General features: G+C 35.1%; 1 pseudogene; it reads left to right on the plus strand.

Moving 5' to 3' along the window:
- The first annotated feature begins 8219 nt into the window (after positions 1-8219).
- Positions 8220-8676, plus strand: LOC143577954 (zinc finger A20 and AN1 domain-containing stress-associated protein 5 pseudogene; annotated as a pseudogene).
- The last annotated feature ends 10619 nt before the right edge of the window (positions 8677-19295 follow it).

The following is a 19295-nucleotide window of genomic DNA, read 5'->3' on the forward strand; positions in this document are numbered from 1 at the left end:
CAACAAAAAATATAAAAAAACACAAAAAATTTAGAAATCTGGTTCCTTTTTTTTTCGGAATTTAATTACACGCAAGACCAAAACCGAACCGTTAAATTGGTTTTTACAAAAACATAAAACCAAATCGTTAGTTTTTGTTTCAGTTCATTTTTTTCGTTTTGAATTTTTCAGTTTCGGATCAGGTTTTTCGGTTTCTTACACACCCTGGATAATTTATGTTTAATCATTCTTGTATGTCGGGCTTGAACCCAATACCTCTTACTCCTAAACTCAGTTGTTTTAAGTCTGTGTTTGCCAATGAACCACCACTCTAGTGATGAGCTCGCGATGGTACCGGTAAGTTGGTAACGATCTCGAAAATATACAATATTCGGTATCCGTACCGGCCGGTACCGATCCCGAAAATTCAAAATATTTGTTACCCGTATTTCATGCAAAATTCAGGAAATACAGTACCGTACCGATATTAAAAACTAAAAAATTGATAGCAACAGTACCAAATCGGTACCGAATTCAATACCGGTGCCAAAAATGCTCATCCCTACACCACCCCATTATTTATTGTTGAAATTAAATAGTAAATGACTTCATATTTACCGACTTTAAAAAGTATCATATTTACTCTTTTGATTAATACATTAATTTGGCTAATCCGGCCAAAACAACCAACCCATTTAATTCAGTAAATAATAAAATTATAAAATCTTTACGTGCAGATTAGATTCGATTTACTATTTACCGTACTAATTTGTACGGTTCAGATTATCTATCAAAACTTTAGGTGCTAGAACATGATCACCCTTAGGGGGTGTTTGGTACAGAGAAAAAAAATGAGAAGAAATGGAAATGAAAATAGGAGAGAAATGGAATTGGAAAGAAATGGAAATAGGTGGAGAATTGAAAATCATTTCCTTTGTTTGGTAGAATAGAGAAAAGAAGTGAAAATCATTCTCCTTCTCTCAACCTAACTCTTCCAGCTGCCACCAACTCCACCTTCTCCTCTCTCTCTCCGGCGACCGTTCTTCCTCCTCTATCTTCTTCTAATCCACCACGGCCACCAACCACTAAAACCACAGCTGCCGCCAACCACTCCGCCGCGATTTAGGGTTGCTAGTTGCGAACGGACGGACGCCGGTCGGAGTAGGACGCGACGGAGTAGGGTTCCGCCAGTCGGAGTAGGACACGAACGGATGTTTTTGCCTACATCATCGCCGGAGTTGCTAGTTGCAACGCGACGGAGTAGGGTTCCGCCGTGCCGGACATCATCGCCGGTCGGAGCAATGGAAATAATACCATACACACTTTTTGCCTACACCGAGAAGACAGATGAGTAGAGCAGAGAAGCGATGGTGGCTCACAGAGAATTCCATTTCTCTTCAAAATGGAGAGAATTGGATTTCTCAATTTTTTGCCTACACCCAATTCCCAGAGAAATCCAATTCTCCCCTCAATTCTCTACCTAATTCTCCCAAACAATGGAAATCCAATTCTCCACCCTCTTTTCTCTCTACCAAACACCCCCTTAATGTTTATCCTCAATGATTACCCAACATTTCATTGTTGGCCTTTAATACGCTTTATAGTGTTTATGGTCCATAAGAAACTCAAACTATGTGGTGACTTGTCTTAGAAGGTAATTAAATGTAACATCCGGTTTCCAGAATATAAATAGGTATTCCATATTTGTATTAGTATTATTAAGCGAGTTTTAAGATAAATGGTTATTAGCTAGCATGAATAGATGTTCACTCGGTTAACTTATATAATATATATATTATATAATAATAATAATAATATCGTTAAATAAATTGGTTACATATTACGTATAAAAGAAAATATACTATAATAAGAATATATAGATGGGTGGAGATAAATATGGCTTAAAAAGCCTTTGGAAAGTAGTTTTGCCTGACACCTGTAGAATTAGTCATCATGAATTAAGAATATATACTCCCTGCCATCTCAATTGTTTTACAAAACTAAAATAAAATAATTCAAGAGATATAGGTGGTGAGGTTCTCTGAAAAGCAGAAGACTACGTTCATATAGGGTGGGGCGACCGCATAATACATAATTATGGGTTAGTCACAGACCTTGCATCGTAATAAATATTCGGGATTCAAATGAGTGTTTCAAGTCATCAGCGTCAAGAGGTAAAACACTACTACACCTGAATATATTTGGGATTTTTGCTAGCATAAAAATAGCAATATTATACCCGACATGATGATTTGAAATTATTGGAGTTATATATATATATATGATTAAGTTTCTCGTAGGCGTTGGTTATTAAATTTAATATATAATATTGGTTATAGGAGATAAAAAAGAAGTTCATAAGGGGTTCACCTGAGAGGTTCTCTAGACGTCCAGGTGAGTTCATACGACTCTCTATATAGTTTATATAATTTGGTCATAAGTTTATTTGGATGATAGAACTTGTGTAAACATGATTTATTTGAATAAGTAATGATAAGTGATCTTATTATAATATATTGGAAAGTATAATTATTGTCACGGGTGTAACGTGGTGGGAGTTAAATCACCATAGTGTGATAATTATTGTCACGGATGTAACTTGGTGGGGGTTAAATCACGATAGTGTGATAAATGATTGCCACAGGTGGAATGTGGTGGGAGTAAAAATTATTGTTACGAGTGTAACGTAGTGGGGGAAATAATCACAATTATGTTATAAGAGTAAATTCATGGTTTAAATACTAAATTGCCATGATGAGAATATGGTGGTGGACTATTGGTTATAATTGTGATGAGAAAAACATTATTGTATTTCGATAAATGAACTCACTTAGCTTTGCTAATGTTATCGTAAATAATGTTTTTCAGGTAAATCACCGGTGCACAAATAGAAAAGTTTGGTCGAGCCTCGGTATGTTGAAAGATCGAACACTATGTTTATAACCCATGTTTGGATGTATAAATTATGGGTTAATTAAATAAGTTTGATGGTGTAACTTACTCAACTTATCGGATTTATATATAATGTGAATTTTGAATATAGTTGTTTTGTCACATTATTTCATTATAACGCTTCCGTTGTTTAGAAAAAAAAATGAGACCGCTTTTGAATATATTATTAAAATAATAATATAAAAAGACGTTTCAAAATAGATGTTACATTAAAGTTCAAATGAACACAATTAGAACATTGATGCGTGGTTGTGCGCATACTGCATATCGGCTAACCTTGTATACGTTTTTGGTGTTGCGTGCTTCGATGACCACTTGGGTTTGGTTTTACTTTTGAAGTGGTCTCTTACATTCTTCAATGATTTACAGAATAATTATCTTAAGCACTACTCAATGATAGATCGGAGTCAAAATTATGTACATGTTTTAGGAGTTGGCGGCTGCTTTTTTTCTTTTTCTTTTTTGCAAAATGAAAATAAACTTATTCACAATTTATAAAGACATATATAATACTAGAATTCTAGAAATGGGTTGTAGCAATCGTATGTGCGTTTTGACAATTGGACTTTGGCGGTACCATGGTGTAGGATTTCTTTCTTTATTTGTTTGCTATTTATTTATTTTGAATGGCATGGTGTAGCTACATATATGCTTCTTATCCCATCCGATATTTTAATGTCACCTTCATGCTGTTATATTCTTGTTGATAGAATTATGATATTATAAATCACATGTCTAGTTATCTCGTCTTTACTATTTTTATAATCAATTAGATACCATAATATTTTAATTAGATTATAATAAATTATTTTGCTCGTTAACTTGTACCATCGCTAATAGTCATTTTTAGAGGGAATTTTTTAAGAGAGTTGGTTAAAGGTGGATGAGATTGGCTAGTTATTGGTCAATGCTGGCTATAAGAGGAAACATATAGAGAAGTAGGGGTGTGCAGAATTAGGGTCGGCCCGAAAAAACCCGAAACCAGACCGACCCTAATTATACACAAATAATTTTGGTCCTTGAAATTCACTCTAAATCGGTCTCGGGTCGGGTCGGTCTTTGGCCTTGAAAACATACTAGAAAACCGAAGACCGAAATAAGTTAAAAAAAAATAACATCGTTGGCCATGACCTGATATAACATGGATGTGTGCTCCGTTTATAACCAAACACTTATATAACTAATTAAATTATCGATCAGCTACTTGCCTATTACAACCTTTGATCAAACTGCTGCTACTGCTATTCAAAACAACAATAACTAGTTTAATTCATGCTTGCATATTCAAAACTATTACAGACATGTCACAAACTGTTAATCAAATATTAAGCAAAACAACAATAACCAAACATATGTTCATTGAGACATTTCATCAAACAGTCGGTGCGCATACCGAATAAAACAATAAACTAAGCTTAGACTGATCAATTTAAGCACCAAAACTGAGAAATCATATTGTAGTAATCAAATAAAAGGAAGAATCATACACTACATTCAACATATATTTCAAAAATTGGGGGAAAAATTGATAATCTAACTGAACAAAATTACCTGTTGAACAGTTGCAATCATCTGTTAATTGATTGGAATTTGTAATTGGAATTGTATTCAGAGACTCTTTCCTTGATTCCACTATAATCGATTCAATTTGAAGGTGTAATAATCCATTTCGGTCCTACGTGAAAAGCACCGAGGGACCGACCAGATTTAAGACTGATGCCAGATCATCACCATCGGTCATTCTTCGGTCTTACATATTCAGTGTAATCCTCGGGTCGGGCTGGTCTTTTCTCGGGTCGGGTCGGGTTTTGTATTATGAACACCCCTAGAGAGAAGGCACTTTTAGGTCTAGTAGAGTAGTTTGTAGGTTTTTTCTTAACGAGAGTTTACTAAGCATGTTTTTGTCATCTTCTTAGGCTATGTGTAGTGGAAGGGCTACAAAATATGGCGAATTACGACATGTGTCACCCAGTCAGCAAAAGATAAGTTTTTGCTTTAAGGTTGTAATGATGATATAGCCCCATATATATATATATATATATATATATATATATATCACACACACAACATATATAATAATACAGACACAAGCAGGCGGCAAGTTCTCCCCCCCCCCTTTATCGGCCATTTTGTCGCCCCGAAGGCGGTGTTCGCGCCCCTTATCGCCCTTGTCGTCCACTACAGGTGGCCTTACTAGAGAAGCCGTTATTAGCAACTAGCATTAATAGAGTCAATAAAACCAATTTTAACTAGCGTAATGTACATGAACACTTATACTTAGTACTTGATATATAATCGTATACAATATAAGATAGAAAACGAGATAATTAAAAAGTAAACAAATGCATCTCATTGAAAAGTTAAAATGGCATATAAAGGTTTACATAGGTTCTCTTTCTCCTTATAAATTTATTTGTGTTAAACACCCTTATATTCTAATATATATATAAAATGGGCATGTGCATTTAAAAATAATGAGAAAGACAAGGGGATGTAGTTACATAACTTTCTTGCATATCACAATTATAGCAGTATGTACTAATAAATCAAGTGATTCTTAACATATTATTTGTTGTTTAGACACATCTCCACAATGTGTTGAGAATCGTAAAACATCATACAATGCACTTGTACGTAATGCAAAAGATAGAAGTAGTGCAAGAGAAAACATATATGGTTAATAAATTTTTGTAACACCAAATAGGATTTTATTAATAAGGAAATGTACTTCTAGCAAGGAGCTAGATTACAAGTTACATTATATATGTTTAAACATTAAACACAAAAATTAAAATTATAACAAATCCCTTTTATAAGGGGTGTTTGGGATTCCTTATTTTACCTCCTTATACCTTATTTAAGGCATAAGGTATAAGTTACAATGTTGTAACTTATACCTTATACACTCATAAAATCCAACTTTCTCATACACCTTATAACTTATAACCCATAAGTTATAAGGCTGAGGGGTGTGGGGCTTCAACGGGGGCGCTAGAGCCCCTCCGCTCGCGCCCCCAGGCGCTAACACCACACCACCGGGGCGCGACCCGGGGCGCTAGCACGAAAAATGAGGCAGGCGTGATGGAGTTAGCGGCAAAAGAGAGAGGCTGAGGGCATAGGGGAGTGTGCAAAGAGACGTTGGATGATATAAAGAGCCGTTGGGCTCTTATTTAATTAAAAAAAAACGTTTTTTTTTCCTATATAAAACCCCATTTCACCCATATCAATCACCACAACTTCAAACATTAACCCAAAATAAACTCATCTTCCCAACATTTTTTTAAAAAAATGGTTGGAAATTGGTACCCCAACCTTGATTCAGATTATATTAACGACGATTTATGGTCGTCACCGCACCAACCGATGTTTTATTCGGAGCTGCAAGAATCATCCGGCTTTCAACCATCCAACGCACAACCGTCTCCTAACTTTGTTGTTCCGGAGACACAAGAATCACACGGTGAAGCTACGGGACCAAGAAGACGCGTCCACCGGAAAAAACAAGTTGCAACGGACGGGTCGGGACCGGCTTCGACTCCGAGGACGAAACGGAAAACCACTTCGTGGTCATCGGATGAGAAGGAAGCCTTGTGTCGGGCTTGGATAGTCATTTCTGAGGATCGGCGTTGCGGTAATTGTTTTAACGTTTTTAAAAATGATTTTTAATAAAAAGTTAAATAAAAAAGTTAAATGGAAATCTAATTTATTTATTCATTTTGCAGCCGACTACCAAAAGAGCAAGATTTTTTGGACAAATGTTAGGGAGACGTTCTATACGCTCGTTGGGAGTACAGAGCGGAACGCCGACATGATTTCGGGTCGGTGGTCCGAAATTAGAAAATTTGTCGGCTTGTTTACTAATCTTTTCAACAGGAACAGCGGTCGTATGAGACCAAGTGGCAGTGATGATTTGGCGGTTTACAATTTCACGGTCGAAGAGTGGAAGCAGGAGTGTTTGCGGAGGTATGGGACGGTGAAGAGGTGGGACGATTTAAAGTTGTGGGAGAGGTTGAAAAGGTGTTCCAAGTGGGTTGAGCTGGTGGCGCCGGACGTTGATTCGGAAGTACGGCCGAAACGGACTAAAACTAGTTCGTCTGGAGCGTATAGCACTTCAATCGGGTCGGATTGCCACGTTGGATTCGACCTAAACATTGCGGAGGAGGAAACGTCTTCACCGCCGAGGAGGCGGCCATTGGGAAAGGACGCCAAGGGGAAAAACCGGCTGAGGGGGAAGCCGTAAACAACGCCAATCTTGTTGAATCCCTCAATAAATTCAACAAAACCATGGAGGTGGTCTCTAATGACAAAAAGGAAAAAAGTCGAATGAGAGATTTGGACTTCCTTACTAGAGACTTCAGTAACCTAAATCCGGTCGATCAAATGCTAATGGAAAAGCAAAAGGAACGTATCCGAAAGAGGTTGATCGAAGAAGACCAAGCCAAAGAATAAGAATAATGTTTTTTTTAGTACTTTAATTTTTATTTTATTTTTAGATATTAATGTGTTTTTTTTATTAATGTGTGTTTTTTTAATAATTTATGAGTTTTTTTAATAATATGTTGTTTGAATATATTTATAAAAAAATAAAAAAAAAATTCGCTGGAGCCCCTCCACACCAGGGCCAGGGGCTCCAACGGGGGCTCCAACACCCCCCTTATCCAGTTTCTCTCTCTGCCACACGTCATAATATTATTGGCTGGAGCTCCCACTAAAGCCCCCATTAGAGCCCCCCACACCCCTCAGCCTAAGCTATAAGGAGCAAAAATAAGAAATCCCAAACAGCCCCTAAAAGTACATCACACATCATTTACTTGTGACTTAATGATACGAGGTTTGGATTCTCTAATGTAGATCGAAGTATGGTTTGTCGGGGGAACGCCCAAACCAAACTTTAAAGGCCAGTGCAGGTTAAGTTAAAAAAACATAGTCTGATCAAAGTTGAACGACAAGTCTTTACAGATTAAAATGTGTGGTATCATAACACACAAAAAGTTGTTTTTATTAAAAAAGGAAAAAAAAGACTTTTATCACATCATCACGGGTGCAAATGAAATGAAATCGACCCGGACGAGTAACACACACGTCAGCCGTACTAATCACACTTGTTAAAAAAAAAAGGCCAAACCCGTCATTTCCACCTCACCATTTGCATGATGAGAACGCGTCTCTTTGCAACACCCATTAGCCTCCATCTTTTCCCTTAATAATAAACCAAACCCCCTCTTCACCAATTTCATTTTCACACAAACAAACCCTTAATAATTCAACCAACTTTCACAGCAATCAAATTCAGTTATTCATATGGCTCAAAGAACAGAGAAAGAAGACACAGAGTTCAAATCCGTACCGGAAGCCTTGACTCTCTGCGTCAACAACTGCGGTGTGGTTGGAAATCCGGCCACGACTAACATGTGTCAGAACTGCTTTAACTCGCAACGTAGATCTGGATCCTTGAGGTCTCCGGCAAGGTTAACGGTACGTGATGAATCATCGGTTGTAGATCGGACGGCTGTGGTGGTAGATGAGATAAACCAGAAGCCGACGGCGAGAGTGGTGAATCGGTGCTCCGGCTGCCGGAAACGAGTCGGATATACCGGATTCCGGTGCCGGTGCGGCGAGCTGTTCTGCGCGGAGCACCGGTACTCCGATCGGCATGAGTGTAGTTATGATTATAAAGCTGCTGGTCGTGAGGCGATTGCGAGGGAGAATCCGGTGGTCAAAGCTGCGAAGATTGTTAGGTTTTGAAGGTTGTACGGTGTTTGATTGAAGAAATTGAAATTCGAAGAGATCAACACTCGAGATCTTGTTATTATTATTATTATGATTATGATTATCATCATGATCTCTGTGTTCATGTTCATGAATTAAATTATCTGGAAGAGATTGATCAAGCGGTGATTGAAGAATATTGAAAATTGTTAGGTTTTTTATTATTGTATGATTTTTTACTCGGTGTTTAAAACTAATTAGTGTATAATAATAATATAATAACATGAAATGAAAGATATATATTTTGTATTCGGAATTAGAGATCATGTTCCATACCCACAAACAATACTTTTGAAAGGAGTATGGATGGTTTAATGACGGAAGACGATCTATGTGATCTCCTGTTTGAGGGGGTGTCTGAGTTTTACTGTAGTGGGTATTCGGGCGGTGAATTTTTTCTGAAACTAAACTGAAGATGACTGAGAGGCGCGGCTCCATACAGCTGAGTAGCGCTAGTTGACGGTGGTCTTTCGTCATTGGATCACCTGATACAAAGTAGTTAAGCAACTCTTTGTCTGTTAGACGTTAAAAAAACCAAAAACAAAAAACAAAACTCAACCAGCACACAGGGTTTTAGGTGGTAGGCTGGTGCTGTTTGTGGTGCATCTTGAGCACACCGGTTCGTAGGGTGTCATTGTTTGTAGTTGGGAATAGTGGGACCGCTGGCTTTATGTCATGTGTTTTGTCGTATATGGTAGGCTGATCGTGTAATAATGATATTAAGAAATAGAAAAGTAACGTTGGCAATATGGCATCGGTGGTCTGGATAAGTTAAATCAAACCCAAGGAACCTTTCAAGTCGAAAATGATTGATCGGTTTAACATTTAAACTCGTCAGTTTGTGAATTGGTTTTGACGATTTCACAATTCTAATGTTGAATTCGGTTTAATTTGAAATTAGTGTTGACGTATGTCTGATCAAGATCCGAATCCAATTGATTCACTAATGAATTCGTTATATGTTAACGGATGTTGGGATCCGGGTTCAGCTGTCGCATGCCTAGATTCCGAACAACCTCAAAGTACATGATGCGTTAGCAAATGGACCAATCATATATATAATATCAAGAATCCGGAGCCTACAGCTCCAGACTCGTCATCGTTTTAATTAGCATAATTCGGATTCTAGCTATTTGAGCATTGTGGCACACCGAGTCTGGCACAAGTTATCTTTCCAATTAAGCGTTACCCAAACAAGACCCCGAGAAAAGAATATTGTTTAAGAAAGTAAAAAGCGCCCAACATCGAAATAGATCGTGAACAATTTTTTGCATTAAACGTCATTGATAACCTTTTGGGCACTATAAACACGACCTAAATAACCAGAGTAACGACGTTAAATACACTTAGTTTTTTACATTCAACACACAACGTCACTTATAATCCATTCACTTATAATTCATTCGTCTATGAATCTCAGTTTTCTTAAATGATGCTTTACGTTGTTACGGATGTTTTACGATACCCATTTCAACAGTTTGTAAACTGACACGGTTGGTTAACACTTATGATTTATTAGTTATACATTTTTCGTTTCTAATACATAGCTTTATTTATCTATAATATATATAAACGAAGACATAAAAATCATATGTGTCGCGATGTGGTCGCTCCCCCTTTTTTTTGAGTCACCAGATTTGATTGATTTTTAAATGAAGGTTTCTCATGCATTTGACCCGAATTCATGGGTATGGGTCTTACCAAACCCAGATATTTCTTAAACGAGTTATAACATCTCATTAAATTAAAAATTATTCTCACCAAATTATTGATGTAAAAATCCTATAAAATATGATATAATAAAAATTAATATCTTATTTATTTTAAAAAAGATATATATATTACTTAGATTAAAAAACCAATTTTATAGTAAGAAAAATAAACGGGTATTGGGTCTCATCAAACCATAAGTATATTATTAACTTTCATAAATATTATTTATAATTAAAAAGCCAATTTTATAGTAAAAAAAAACGGGTCTTGGGTCTCATCAAACCATAAGTATATTATTAACTTTCATAAATATTATTTATAATTAAAAACCAATTTTATAGTAAAAAAATAAACGGGTCTTGGGTCTCATCAAAACCATATATCTTATAAACCGGGTTATAACATCTCATTTATTTGTGAAACAATTTATCATTAAACCATAAGTATACAATAAAAAAATATAAATTCAAAAAATAAATAAATATTAGAACAAATAATATAAAACAATCCTAACCCTCATAATACGAAGAATAAAAACTAGTGTACTTTAATCATGAATCGATTTTATCATTATGTAAAACTTATTAAAACTAACAGTTTGGAAAGAAAACTAAAATATCGGTTTAAATAGTCAAAACCGATGAAACCGTGAGTATTCTTGTTAGACTGGGTCGTGTTGACCCACTTTCTTTTTCTTTATTTTTCTAAAATCATATTAATACAATAATCATTGTACTTTAACAAAATGGCAAAGGGAAATGAATAGATGTGATGAACTGTGTGGACTGGGGACATGGGTCGTTTGAGAGTGACATTTTATTTGTTTAACAATTTTAAAGTTTTAGAAGGAAAGTTTCTTAATTTTAAGAAAATAACTATATTTGACTTGTGTTTTAAGCGTTTCTCTTTTACAATTTTACCATTATTCCTTATCTAAAGGTTCATTGTTTATTGTGTATACTTTCCAATATTTTTTTCTAAGTTTATCTATAACGAGATTTCAACTGTCTCTGATTATTTGATGCTTCTTGTCAGACTTAAAAACTCCTGTAGGCAGAAACCCTAACAACCGGGTAAACCACACCCCCTCCTCTTCCCAAAAAAGGCGATAAAGCTCGTACTGCCGACCTCTCCTAGGAGAAGCAATTGGCTCCCATTAAGCCTTAAGGCCCGTGATTATACTCGAGGATAATTAAGTGTAGAAATCATCTAAGGAATAAAGAGTGTTTAGAACCAAAAAACAAAAAAGAAGGATGTCATGTATTAATTGGCTCTTATTTGTTGCGTCATATATCACAAATAGTACATTTGTAGTTGTGACTAGTTTGCTAATCACTCACTTAAGGCCTTAAATAACCGTCAAGTGATCCTAAAATGTAAGCAAATCGGGCCAGTTGGCTTGCTAAATATACATGATTTGGATGCATTAGATCTATAGTTTCAGGTTATGGTTAATCTTAGCATATTTATCGAAACCATAAATCATAATACCATTTTTTAGCCATTTTAAGCGTTCCGGTTTTTACATGTTTAATTTGTTTTGATCAGTCCATTTTTGCACCACTAGCGAAATAATTTGGACCTGCCATTGACTAGTATGCTTGTTGAAAGGGCCTTTGTCTATGTTCTTGTTAACCATGTCACATATTTTCTATCATCTAAGGGTCATTTGGAGCAATTGAGACTAGAGGACCTGTTACTATATATCAATTGGAAAGTGCCGCTTTTTGTCTTGTCGATAAACTTTTATTCTTGTCCGTAATGAAGTCGATAGAATATGGGGAGTGGAAGTGGAGAACTCTATTTTACATGAATATTTAGGGTTTTAGAGCATTCACCCTCGATCGTCTTCTCTATAATTTCCCATCTTTATCTCTACAATATGTTTTTTTTTCCTTTTTTTATCTAACACTTAACTAATATGCTTATGTGTCGTTATCTAATTAGTTACTTGAGTCTTTAAATTTAGAGAATCATTTTAGTTTATCTTTTTTTATTTAAATCATGGGAATGAGATGAAATAATGATTTTAGATGTTCTTTTTTAATTCTTAGCCTCCTAGGTTACATAAGTGGGCCTCTCTTGCTCAACCTTAAGCCTCTTATCAAGAACAAAGTTGGTTTCCAGCCTATCTCCAGATCATTTCATTGTTACCCAAAATCCTTCTCTGAGATTACTAACCAGGCCAGATCACCAACATTACGTGTTGTTATGTACACCAGTGGTTAATATTGTATGCATTGTTATCAAATTGTATTCTAAAATGCATTAGACATTTAATATAGAACTGTTTGGTAGAGAATTTAATATTTAATGCATGTAACTTTAAAATAATTTAAAGTATCTGACATGACAAAACATTATTAAATACTCCCCCCGTCCCATTTTAAATGCCCATTTTTCCACTTTTGTTTGTCCCAATTTAAATTTCGTTTCTATACATATAAATTTAATTTCCAATTGTACCCTTACTATTACATATACTAGATGTTTCATTTTACAAAACAATTATTACATTAAAGGACATTATTGTCATTTTACAGCTCATAAAATAAAATGATCAACCATTTCTTAATTTGTGTGTTTCTCATGACATTTAAAATGGGACGGAGGGAGTAAGAGAGAAGATTAAATAACATATCTAAAGTCTAAACCTATAGGTGTAAAACTAATTTCGTAATTACAGTTGAGTTGAGAGAATCCTTAAATCAATAAAATTTTAAAGAAAAATTCAAATCATGTATTTTGGACATGTTTGAAAGCTATCTTGCATTGTGGTGGAAACGTGATGACAAATGTGTCCTAATACCTTAATTTGTTAGCGTAAGAAGGGTGTCAAACCATGAAGACTTTGTGGTAGTCTAAATGTCAACCAAAACCGGCCTTCCTCCTCAAGTAAATAGGCCGTCCCATTTATCTTCTAAGTTCTAAATATCAAAGCCAAAACTTGGCCCAAAACGCCTTCACAAAATTAATTGGTTATACTAATGTTACTGTAAATACTGACTAAAGCCGAAAAATTCCAAAACTGAAAACATGAAAATATATGCAGCGATACCGATGATGTTTGTACAGCATCAGTTTGGTATTTGCTATTTAGTAAAAAATGATAGCCCTAATATGAGGATATCGTTCTCTATAAACTAGTGTTCTTGTGAGTTGTTTAATATGACCAAAAATATTTATATACCACTTTGGGTCCTTACACATTTCAATTTTAAATTTACAAAACAATAATTTAAATACACAAATATATCCAAAAACGTTATAAATTGTTTCAAGTGCACCATAAGCCTAAATGAGGTACCCTAAGCTTACGATAGTCTTAATGACTTTAAATGACAGTTCACGGTGAAACTACAATTCTCTATGCTAAAGGGTTGTGGTTTTATACACTGCCTTTTGGAAATCATACACCATTTTGCGACGGTAAACGGTTGTTTACCAAAGGTAATTAAGTTATGTGTCTACTGTCTAGTAAACATACACAGAAATAGAGGTGGTGCATGAAAACTAGATCCCTTACTATAAATTTGAGCTGAATCTACTATAATCCTGGACATCCGTAACACTTTGAATAAAACTTTTATTTCCTAGTTCGTTAGCTTCTTATGTAGTTCATCCAACACATTATGTTGAATTTACTTAATGTGAATTTTTATGTGCAGTTGCTAATCCAAACTTATCCAAACAAATAATCCAAAACATGAAATCCAAATCTTGTGTGATTGAAAAATACGTTATAATATGCAAGTACTTAGTTACTTACCAAACAACCTTCAATCCTTCATCACTCTTCATGCACGTATAAAATCAATATATACGTTTAGAATTAATGCCGGGTAATATCGGCCCAATGCTAATTGGGCTGATATGGGTAATTAATCAGTTTGGGCCTCACTCGCTTTTCAAATCTCTTGTGTGAAAGGGACAGAGTGTCAGACTGGGCTCTTGCTTTCGGCCCAAATTATGAAAAGTTGCAAACGATTTCAGGGATAGAGGTGGCATAAAACCCGGTTCCGGATTGGCCCGAAACCAGACCGGTGGTAACAAACCAGGTTTCAGTTTTTTCAAGGAAACCTTACGCGGACCCGGAACCGGTTTCATCTATACCGGGCAAAACCCGAACCTAACCCGGTCAAAACCTAGCAAAAACCCGATAAAATCCCGGAAGAACCATTCAAAAACCAGAACATAACAGAAAAACAATTCCTAGAAAATACCAAATTTGCTCACCACTAGTCTAGGAGAATAAAAATACAGCAAAAATAGCCCCTGAAGTGACATAAATTTGGATAGTTAACACTATAACTAGAACAATCGTACTCAGTAAATCTCTCAAATAACGAAAGTTATTGGCAAAGTCTGAAGAGGATATGATATAGACAAACATTACCTCTATATTGAGGTGTGGATAGTGAACACTAAAGTTCAACCTACTATAACTATAACCCCAAACTATTGGGTATTTACACTTTAGTCCCTCTACTACATAACACCTAAAAGTATTGGTGTTACCTCAGTAAAGTCTGGACTTCAAGTCTCAAAAAAGACAAAATATAAAGAATAAAAAAGTTGGCAGTTAAAAAAAAATATTAAACAAATAAAATATATTGAAAAGTATTACATATATAAAATAAATAACCAATATGTACCAGCAAGGAAAGTAAACAAAAGGTTGTCACCGATCCCTACCATAAAATATATGCAGCGATACCGATGATGTTTGTACAGTATCGGTTTGGTATTCAATAAAAAATGATATCCCTAAGAGCATTCTTAACCCATTCCCTACCATATCTATCTATTCTAATAAATAACTATCTATTTTTGCCACCTGTCACTCTCAAAATCATCTTCACCCTTTTTTAACATTTCAACATATGATCCCTATATTGTAAGTTATTTCAATATATTGTGTATTTTTATTAAATGTAAATCATATTCGATTCATTCATTAACATTAATGGTGAAAGATAAGAATACAAGGAAATATTAAAATTGAAGTTACAGATCTATTAGAATAAATTTTAAAAATCATAGGTAATTAAAATCATAGTAAGCTATAATTTGTTTTTTAAACTGGGATTGGAGCAGTTGTACACAATTTTTTACATAAGATTAGTTTCAAATTTGGATTTAAAATTTTCTTATATGTATTTGAACTCAAGAAAATATGTATTTTCTTAATTTCTTCAAACATTTTATATAAATATTACAAACATGAAGAATACATATTATATATATCTTCATGCTTAACATTAAATTATTGAAGTTGAATATTATAATTATAATCCATATGAATAATGATTTACTATATGAACTATCTATCATTTATTTTTATAACTTTTTTGTGTACTATAAATGGTTAGTAACAAGAATATCAATATTAAGTTTTCAATATTTTGCTTTCATAACTCAGACAAAAATGTTCTAAAAACATATAATTTTTGATTTAATTTATACTTTTTATACATTCAAATATATTTAATTTAATAAGCCTTATAAGACAAACTACCTAATTAAAAGCATTCAAATTTTTAAAACCAAAAATATGCTTCAATCCCTTTCCACTATTTTCTCTTTTCAAAAATCATTTAGGATATGGAAATCTAGAATATCATTTTTATCAGTTATTTACATCATTTTAATATTATATTAGCTTAGTAATTTTATTTTTATACAAATACAATGATTTGAGGTTATGTTAGTGTTACATGTTGGGTAATACATAATTAAAATGTCTATTAAAGTTTATATACAAAATAATAAAGCTATACATAATTTATTTTTTTTAAAAAGTTACTGTTATTTGAATATGACTTTAAGGTTATTATGTCTTTGTCATTTTTCATTCATATGAAATGAAATAAATCATTTTGTTATATTTAAATTTTGGGTTTTATATGTTTCTAGATTATACAATTGTTAATTTTAATATATAAAATTAATTAAAATTTGTCATATGCAGTATATTAATTACCCGTGTAACACACGGGCCACAAACTATTATCCATATATATCATATAATTACACTAAAAATCACTGTAATTTCTCTTCCCTGTTTAATTAAATAATAATTTTTATACCTTTATCATTATCTTTTTTCCTCTTTCACTCACAACCACTTTTAGAAAATATTAAAATATTATACGGTATGAACAGTGAAACCCCAAATTTAACTTTCTCATATAACATTTTCTCTTTCCTCTACTCATAACTATACCATATAATTTACAAAACCCTCTCATACAAATATAGGGAATAGGCTGAGAATGCTCTAATGTGAGGATATCATTCTCTATAACTAGTGTTCTCGTGAGTTGTTTAATATGACCAAACAAATTTATATACCACTTTGGGTCCCCAAACGCCTGCCTGACCTGAGGGACCCCCAAAGTGAGCTCCTTTTGTTGCGCTCGTGCATGGGGGTTGCTAAGTTAGTGTTTGGGCTCCGGACCTGTCAACTTGAACATGTCAAAGAGGCTGTGTCCATCTTTGATGCGGGTCTGCAGGGGGCAATTGAAGATATTGTTGTGTGTGGAGGACCGCATTTTGGGGACCTCCAGTGGAGGTTGGCTTCCTTCCCTATGCGTTGCGGAGGCTTAGGAATTTTCTCGGCTGAGGATGTCTCCGCATATGCCTTTGTGGCTTCCAGGTCCCAGTCGTGGAAATTGCAGGACCACATCCTGCGAAACGCTGGTGTTTTGGGGGTAGATCCTGACTACTCTTATGCACTTGGTAATATTGGAACAACTCTCCCGGACCTTGATCTAGGCGGTTTTACTGATAAGGAGACCGCCCCAAAGAAACCTCAACAAACCTTAGCGAGTGCTCTTTATGGTAAACACGTTCATGATTTGGAGGAGCGATTCGATATGACCCCGAGACAAAAGGCAGTTTTAGCTTGTCTCAAGGGGGCTCATGCCCAGGATTTTTTGACTGCCGTGCCCATTGAAGGTATTGGGCAACGGATGTCGGCAGTTGAATACAGAGCCATCCTTAAATACCGGCTTATGATTCCTCTTTTCCCTCCAGATGAATCATGCCCCATTTGTAAAAAAACTTGTTTGGATAGATTTGGTGAGCATGCCCTCCACTGTAAGGAATTGCCGGGATTCAAGTATCGTCATGACTGGGTTAGAGATGTCTTATGGGATGTGCTTAGGCATGCCGGGATCTCAGCCAAGAAAGAGGCACCTGTTAACTTTCTGTCGGATCCGCGAGAGGGAAGATCTACCTTGCGTCCTGCGGACGTTCTTGTGTTTGGCTGGGCAGGGGGTAAGCATGCGTGTGTTGATCTCACCGGGGTGCCCCGTTGGTGGGGATGAGAGACAGTGGTTTCGTACCGGGAAAGCCGGTTTTGAGAGCGGAATCTAGGAAGGTTGCTAAGCATGAGGCAGCGTGTTTGGAGAATCAGCACGTGTTCATTCCCTTTGCATTTGACACATTTGGATCCCTAGATCCCGAGGCGGTTCGCTTCTTGGAGCGAGTGCAGAAGGTGGTCCACAGTGACTCGCAGAGCCCGAGGAACCAAGGATTTATATTTAGTAGGATAGGCTTTGCGATTCAAAAGGGGATAGCGGCGCAGCTTGTTGCTCGCTTACCCATTATCCAGATGTAGCTCGCTTTGTGTTATATAAAATATTAGAACAAAAAAAAATTTTAAATTTACAAAACAATAATTTAAATGCACAAATATATCCAAACGTTATAAATTGTTTCAAGTGCACTGTCACACCCCGACCAAAGGCGGCGGAACATGCCGGGGTGCAACGATTGCTCATAAGCGCATGACACTATTTAAAGCGACAATATTTAACAAACTCATTTCATTTCACAACATCGAAAATGTCACATAACCAAATATTCATAACTCAAATACAACAAAATATAACAAAATATAGCAAATCAAATATTGTTCATTTTTGCTAATATCCTAACGGTATTTGTGACGTTTTCTTCACCGAACTCCATAATCAACCTAGATGCAAACCTGTAACATTTCATAAAATAAAGTTTATCAACACAAAGGTCGGTGAGCAATTCATAAGTTTGAACAATAGATATATAGTATGAAAAGCCACAAAACTAGTATACAAAACCATAAATAATAGCTATAAACTTGGATAAATAGTTATCGCTAACAAGTTAGAGACACCCAACTATAAGGGGTTGCCAAATAGTTTAGGATTTTATAGTTATCGTTAATTGCATTACGTTAACGACACCTTGCCATGAGGGGTTGCCAAATGGTCTAGGATTTATAGTTCCACCATCCAAAAGCGATAAACACATAGTCAAATAAGCATAGAACACCAAATCGAGCAATTATTCAAGTAAGGTATACAACAACGTTTGTGGTTTAAGACCCAAGTATAAAACATTTAGTTTAGATAAGTTGAAATGTCACCCCCAAAATAAAAGATAGAAAACGGGGTATGAAGTTACTCACGTTCAAGTAATAAACTTGAAAGATTGATTATTTGAAGATTTGCCGGAACGACGAGTTTAACGTATGAAGCCTAAATAAAAGAAAGTCTTGGATTTAGAAAGGTTGTCTTGAAGGTCTTTAAATAAAATAATTGTTGCAAAAACTAATCGATTAAAGTTCAAGGTTTAAAATGTAACTATTTAAGAATTTATAATAATAACCCTTTTAAAAAATGTAAGTTTGCTCAAAACCGGGTTAAAGTATCTAACCTTAATATTTACTTAACCAATGTTAAGTAATAAGGTGGAGAAAATGCTAAAATGCAAGTTCCATTAGGCTAAAGATACTAAAACGGGTTTTTAACGAGTGTCCGGGTTGTCGGTTCGGGTCTTGACAAATGGTCAAACCCAAAGTCAACTTTCCAAAATATTAATTGTTATGAGATAAC

This window comes from Bidens hawaiensis, unplaced genomic scaffold (assembly GCF_021521415.1).
Source record: "Bidens hawaiensis isolate Kalapana, Puna unplaced genomic scaffold, B.hawaiensis_p1.1 tig00028978_1, whole genome shotgun sequence".
In the NCBI taxonomy this organism is placed as follows: domain Eukaryota; kingdom Viridiplantae; phylum Streptophyta; class Magnoliopsida; order Asterales; family Asteraceae; genus Bidens; species Bidens hawaiensis.